Source organism: Triturus cristatus, chromosome 1_1, assembly GCF_964204655.1.
Source record: "Triturus cristatus chromosome 1_1, aTriCri1.1, whole genome shotgun sequence".
Taxonomy (NCBI): Eukaryota; Metazoa; Chordata; class Amphibia; order Caudata; family Salamandridae; genus Triturus; species Triturus cristatus.
Window position 1 is genome coordinate 756,341,640 of NC_140579.1, and position 6,835 is coordinate 756,348,474.

The window sequence follows — 6,835 nt, forward strand, 5'->3', positions numbered from 1 at the left end:
AAAGGACCATCGGGAAGGGGCTGAGAGGCAAGTGTGTACCCGGGCCCCTGGGGGCCCCGGGGGCGGGCCCGGGCGCTGCCTTCCCCGTCTCGCGATCGCCAGACCTCACGGAGGTCTGACCCAGCAAACCCAGCGAAAAAAGGACCATCGGGAAGGGGCTGAGAGGCAGGAGCAGACCCAGGCCCCTGGGGACCCCGGCGGGCGGGCCCCAGGTCTGCCTTCCCCCATCTCGGGATCACCGACCTCCCGGAGGTCTGACCCAGCAAACCTGGCGAAGATAGGACCATCAGGAAGGGGCTGAGAGGCAGGAGGGTACCCGGGCTCCTGGGGGCCCCGGCGGGTGGTCCCCGGGTCTGCCCTCCCCTGTCTCGGGATCGCCAGATGTCACGGAGCTCTGACCCAGCAAACTCGGAGAAAAAGGACCATCGGGAAGGGGGCTGAGAGGCAGGTGTGCGTACCCGGGCCCCTGGGGGCCCCGCTTCGGCAGGCCCGGGTGCTGCCTTCCCCAGTCTCGGGATCCACGGACATCATGGGGGTCTGCCCCAGAAAACTCGGAGAGAAAGGACCATCGGGAAGGGGCTGAGAGGGAGGAGCGTACCCGGGCCCCTGGGGGCCCCGGCGGGCGGGCCCCGGGTCTGCCTTCCCCTGATTCAGAATCGCCAAACCACTCGGAGGTCTGACTGACCCTCTCCCTAGTAATCCGGAGGAAAATTAGCCCCCTTTCTTGTAGTCCGTGCGCACGAGGTGACAGAGGGGACCCAAGGCGCGAATGTACCCGACCTCATGGAGCCCTCGCTGGGATCCGGGAGGCAAATGGACCCTCATCGAGACTTCCAGGCGAGCCCGGCCATCTGGTCGCCCCATAGGAAAGCATTGCGCACGACCAGATGGCCGAAGGGAAGATTGCCAAATGGGACGTGCGCGACCAGATGGCCGAGGGGACCGGGGCGACCAGATGGCCGAAGGAAAAAGTTACCACCAGATGGGTCGCTCTGTGCCCCAACGAACGAGTGAGCAGGTGCCGGGGCATGGGGGGCCAGAGGCCCAGGGCCCCCAACTGGGCCCCAGCCATGGAGGCTGCGTGGGGGACCCGACGGGCCCTCCGACCCGGGGCCCGCAGAAAACCTCGACAAGCAGGGGAGGCCTGCACGGGACCGACAGACCCCAGTCCCGGGCCCTTGGCAGAGCGGCAGGCCGGGGGAAGGGGCCCGGGCCGGGGACCCCGACCCGGGGCCCGACCGGGCACCTGGACCCAGCCAGGGCTCCCAGGCCCGGAGGCGCAGGGGAAGCCTCCCCGGGCCCTCCGGACCCCGCCCAGCCGGAGCACCTGAACCCAGACAAGTGAAGGGAGGCTCCCCGGCCACAACGGAACCCCGTCCCGGGCCTTTGGCAGTGCCGCAGGCCGGGGGACGGGGCCCGGGGCCGGAGACCCCGACCCGGGGCCCGACCGGGCCCCTGGACCCAGCCGGGGCTCCCGGGCCCGGCTGGCCCTGCCACGCCGCAGGCCGGTCGAGGGAAGCCCCGGAGGCCTGGGAGGATGTTGCCTGGGCGTAGCCCATCTGGTCCCCGGGAAGGAACTGCCGGCCCCGGAGGGGTGTTCCGGCATACCCTGACCCTACTAATACGGAGGAAGGCTACCGTCCTTTCTTGTAACCCGCGCGCTCCGGGTGACGGAGGGGACCCTAGGCGCGGACGCGCCCTACCTCCTGGAGCCCTGGCTGGGATCCGGGAGGTGAATGGTGTCATGCTCCTGCACTTGCGGAGCCAAAGACACAGGCGCGGATATCGCGTCGTTCCGTTTTACGAACGAAGACGCAAAACTACAACTCCCAGAGGCTGGGCCACTTCCGGGTGAGGACCCGTATACCCCGGAAGTTATAAAACCATCTCCGGAACGAAGAGACGGCGCTTGACAATCCGTTCCGGACCCTGACTGCAAGCGGACGCTTTCTTTCCCGCAGAGAGAGAGAGAGCGGATATTCGTCGTGGCTCACCAGAGAGGACTTCACAAGACTCGTGGTGCGGTGAGGACTTCACAAGAGCGGAGGTATCGTACCGTAACCTCCGATTTCCGAAGTAGTTCTAAACGCTGTCAATGTAGACAGAAACGCCCGTATTCCTTGACATCCAGTCATAACCAGTGCCCATACCAGCGTGAATACGCTCCCTGTTTTCCAGCCCTTCACCCTGTACTAGCAGGGACCGTGGGCTGTAACTTATAGAGTTCGAAGTTAGACTTCCCCGAAATATTCTTTTTCCTATCGGCTCCCCCAGCAGATCGTTTGAGCAGAACTAGCAGCTCACTTACCTCAGTGCTGCACGTGGGGGCTGGGACCAGTGAGAGACCCTACGTTGTCACCGTGAATTAACAGTGACCCAAAGTATATGCGTTATGCACCTGTGGATTGTGAGGTAACAGCGCAGGCTCAACGCTTAGTACAGATGCTCAGTGGGGATAACAGACTCTCAGGTAATGTGATAACATAGATAACCAAGAAGGGGAAAACAGGGTTATTGAGGGGTTAGGAGGTCATACTAAGCTTCCTAAACGTGTCTTTCTGTGTACTCCCTACAGGCAGTTGAGGCTCCTTCGCAGACCAGACCCCCCCAAGGCCAAGACCCTGCCGTTCCGTTTTCTGTTCCTTGTCCCCCGGGTGCGTTCTCTCAGAGCTGTATCAAAGTACACTCTGGGGAGAGACGTGTCCGGTGGCGAAGGTATCATACTCGTCTCAACATCGTCCCTGCTGGCTGCTACGCAGAGGTTAGTGGGTTCTATATCCTTCTTGAGCTACTGACACCTGACAGATTGTCAAGCCTAAGAACGACGATCAGCCCGGACGATGGATACGAACGTCATGCTGTCATCCCTGTTGGAGAGCTTAACAGCACTACAACAGGAGGTGCATACCTCACGCCTAGAAAATCAGGATTTACGACAAGAAGTGAAAACCTTAAGAAGGGAGGTCGCTGGTTTATCCCGCAGAGGCCCGAGTCCGTACATCAAGGAAGCCACACTCAAACCCACGTCTCATCCTATTAGACCTCCCTCAGTCGTTAATACACAAGGGGGTGAGTTCTCCACAGCCACTCCAAGTCCCCCAGCATCCTCCGAGTCTGTTCCAGCAATCCATGTGATCCAGAATCTCAGTATTCCATTGGCACCCCCGGAGCGCTTCTACGGGGACCCAAAAAATTTGAAACTTTCCTCAATCAATGTCGCTTGCACTTTTTGTGCAATCCTTCGGTCTTTCAGGAGGACACGGCAAAAACGGCCTTCATGATGTCCTACATGGGAGGGAACGCGGCCAGTTGGACCATACCTCTAATGGAACGAAACGACCCGGTGCTACACCAATTTGCGGACTTCTGTGTGGAGATGAGAAAACTCTTAGATCGGAAGTCCCATATGATGTCCCTGGATTGGGAACTCCTTACCCTGCGGCAGGGGTCCCAGGATCTCTTATCGTACATCACCTCTTTTAACCGGTTAGTGGTGGAGACAGACTGGCCCCAAGAGAAAAGGACCACCCTTTTTTAACAGGGGCTACGAGGAGATCTGAAAGACGTTTTGGCACAGGTGGTTCAATTGCCTCCCACGTGCGAAGAACTGATCGATCTTACAGTTCAATTGGACCACCGTCTTCAGGAGAGAAAAGGGGATCGGAGTCGAGGAGAGATCCTTTCAATTCACGTCCTAGAAACCCAGTGGAAGAACGCCCCAAGGGAACCGAGGGACCCAAACCTATGCAAATCGGGGGGATCAGAGGCCCCCTCACTACCGAGGAGCGAGAAAAAAGGAGGAAAATGAAACTCTGTTTGTATTGTGGCAAAGGAGGGCATTTTATACGGGAATGCCGAGCCCGAGCCCAGCTCCCAGAGCGGAGCAGCTCATCAAAAACCCTTGCCACCTTGGAAAGCCCGGAACCAGCAGAAAACTAGCAAGCCCGAGTCAGATTGGGATCCCTGCTTCGGGTAATACATGTATACCGATCTCATCTATCATAGCCAACACTCTTCAACCGGCAGTGGCACATCTGAACGTGGGGGTCTCCTTGTGGATTACCGGGCCGGAAACAGTGCATTTGGAAGCCTTCCTCGATTCCGGGGCGACCGGAAACTACATGGACCAAATCATACGCATGACACCTCGGAGTGTCATGGGAAAGAAAAAAGAGCCCTGACAACGTGAGAGCCGTGGACGGCTCCGAGCTAACGTCAGGACCCGTCGTAAGCCATACCCATCACCTTCTGATGCGACTCGGTAAAGACCATTACGAACGCATCTCCTTTGATCTTATCGATGCCCCCCAGTTCCGTCTCATATTAGGCATGCCCTGGCTTATGTTACATAACCCCAAGATCAACTGGGCAGACCGCACGGTCTCCATGAATTCTCCTTATTGCAAGGCGCACTGCACCGAAGAGACCGCCAGACCAGAGACAAACACCGCGTCACTAGCATTACTGATGGCAAACGCGTGTAACCCCTTAACCCCTGAGAAACCGAACTTGTTACTAGGCCTGGGCTAAATTTCCGTTCCGCTTGCGGAAATTGCGATAATTTGACATTTTCGCGTTCCGAGGAGAACGCGAAAATGTCAAAATTTCCGCATTCCGCAGCTTAGCGATAATTTGTTTCTTGCTCGCGCTGTAAAATAATATATTCTCGCGCGCGCACGATTGCCTTACCTGAATACCCGCGTTCGCCGACAAGTTTTCCCGATCCGGTCGCGTTCTCCACAAGATGTTGGATTGTTGGTAGCCATTTGCGCTGTCTCGCGACAGTTCGCGCCCGCAGTAATGTCATTGGTCGCGCGATCACGTCTTTCTTCTCGTGATCATGCACCGTGAGAAGAGTGAAAACAAGATGGCCGCGCCCGCAAGCAACCGCATGGGTAAGTTGGCGAGCCGCGACCATGCAGAAAATACCGCGAACGGGCGGGAAAAGAAACTTCCGCATCTTCGCGATATTTCAGCGTGTTTGCGGAGATTTGTAACACTTTCGCAAATTCCGCCCACCCCTACTTGTTACCTGAGGCATACCAACAGTACCAGTCTCTCTTTAACAAACAGAAGGCAACTCAACTCCCTCCACACAGGACCCATGACTGTCGTATCGAATTGATCCCTGGAGCAGACATTCCGTGCAGTCGTGTATATGCCCTGACAGAGCCCGAAACAAGATACCTAAAAAACTACTTGGAAGAAAATCTGGCCTCCGGATTCATCACTCATTCCTCGTCTCCAGCATCGTCTCCTCTTTTCTTTATCCCAAAGAAAGATTGCGCCGAATTGAGAACGTGCTTTGACTATAGAGCATTAAATCGAGTAACAATAAAAAACCGATACCCTCTCCCATTGATCCCGGTACTTCTGGACCAGCGGAAAGGCGCTAGGTATTTCACTAAATTGGATTTGAGGGGTGCATATCATCTCGTCAGAGTACGGAGTGGAGACGAGTGGAAGACCGCATTCCGAACCAAATTTGGGCTTTTTGAATACCGGGTGATGCCGTTTGGGCTCTGTAACGCCCCAGTGGCTTTTCAATATTTCATGGATGAGGTGTTGAGAGGTCTCTTGGACGTATGTTGTGTGGTATACATAGACGATATACTCATCTACTCTCTCTGTCTACAAGATCACGTCAGGCATGTGACGGCAGTGTTGGAAAGACTGCGGCAACATTCCCCGTATGCAAAGTTGGAGAAATGCTTGTTCCATGTTCAAGAAGTTGCCTTTTTAGGCTACGTGATTAATGCAGAGGGATTTCAAATGCATGTTACTAAGGTGGAGGCGATCACCCGCTGGAAAACTCCGCAACATATCAAAGTGGTCCAAAGTTTCTTGGGATTCGCTAACTATTATAGACGTTTTATTAAAGACTTCTCCAAGGTGATTCAACCCATTACCCAGTTGCTAAGAAAAAATACCTCCTTTGTGTGGGGAGAAGAAGCCCAAAATCATTTCAGGAATTGAAATCCAGATTCACCCAGGTCCCCATCCTTAGACATCCTGACTCTTCACTCCCTTTCGTGGTAGAAACGGATGCTTCACAGTATGCCCTCGGAAGGGGTATTATCCCAGAGACACCCCCAAACGGGGCAGCTACACCCGGTGGCCTATTTCTCCAAAAAATTCACAGCCAGCTAACTAAATTACTCTATCTCAGACAAGAAGTTGCTTGCTATCAAACAGGCCTGTGAGGAATGGCGACACTATCTTTTGGGGGCACAACACAAAGTCGAAATATACACCGATCACAGGAATTTGTTGTTCCTCAAAACAGCTAGAGCGCTAACACCCCGTCAGCTTCGATGGACCTTGTTTTTTTTTTTTGTTGTGTAAAATTTTTATTGTTTTCACAACAGTTAGAACAAAAGGACATCGAGACAGACCTTGTACAGAAATCTTATGACAATTTCCCACCCAAATGCACAATTCCTCAACCCAGCCCACTTCCAATGCAGTGAGAAGGACCACGTTTCCCCCTCTCTCCGTCCCCCCCCAAACCAACCTAACCATCCGAATCAGAGGAGTCCCCATCAGACACGGGCGGCGGATCACATATTCCTCTCCTGTACCTATTCCATGCCCCCCAAACCTTGGCCCACTTGCGAGGGCAGCCCCGCCTGACGAACACTGACCGCTCAGCAAACATGGCTGCATCCATCTCTCTCCGCCACACCGACAGCAACGGCGCCTCCGCCGCTCCCCACCTCTGGGCTATATTTCGTTTGGCCGTCATGATCCCCAGCGTCACCCAGCCCTGCGCCTGACGATCAAGATCATTGGGTTCCCACACATTCAGCAAACAGCGCCGGGGCTCCGGCATCAG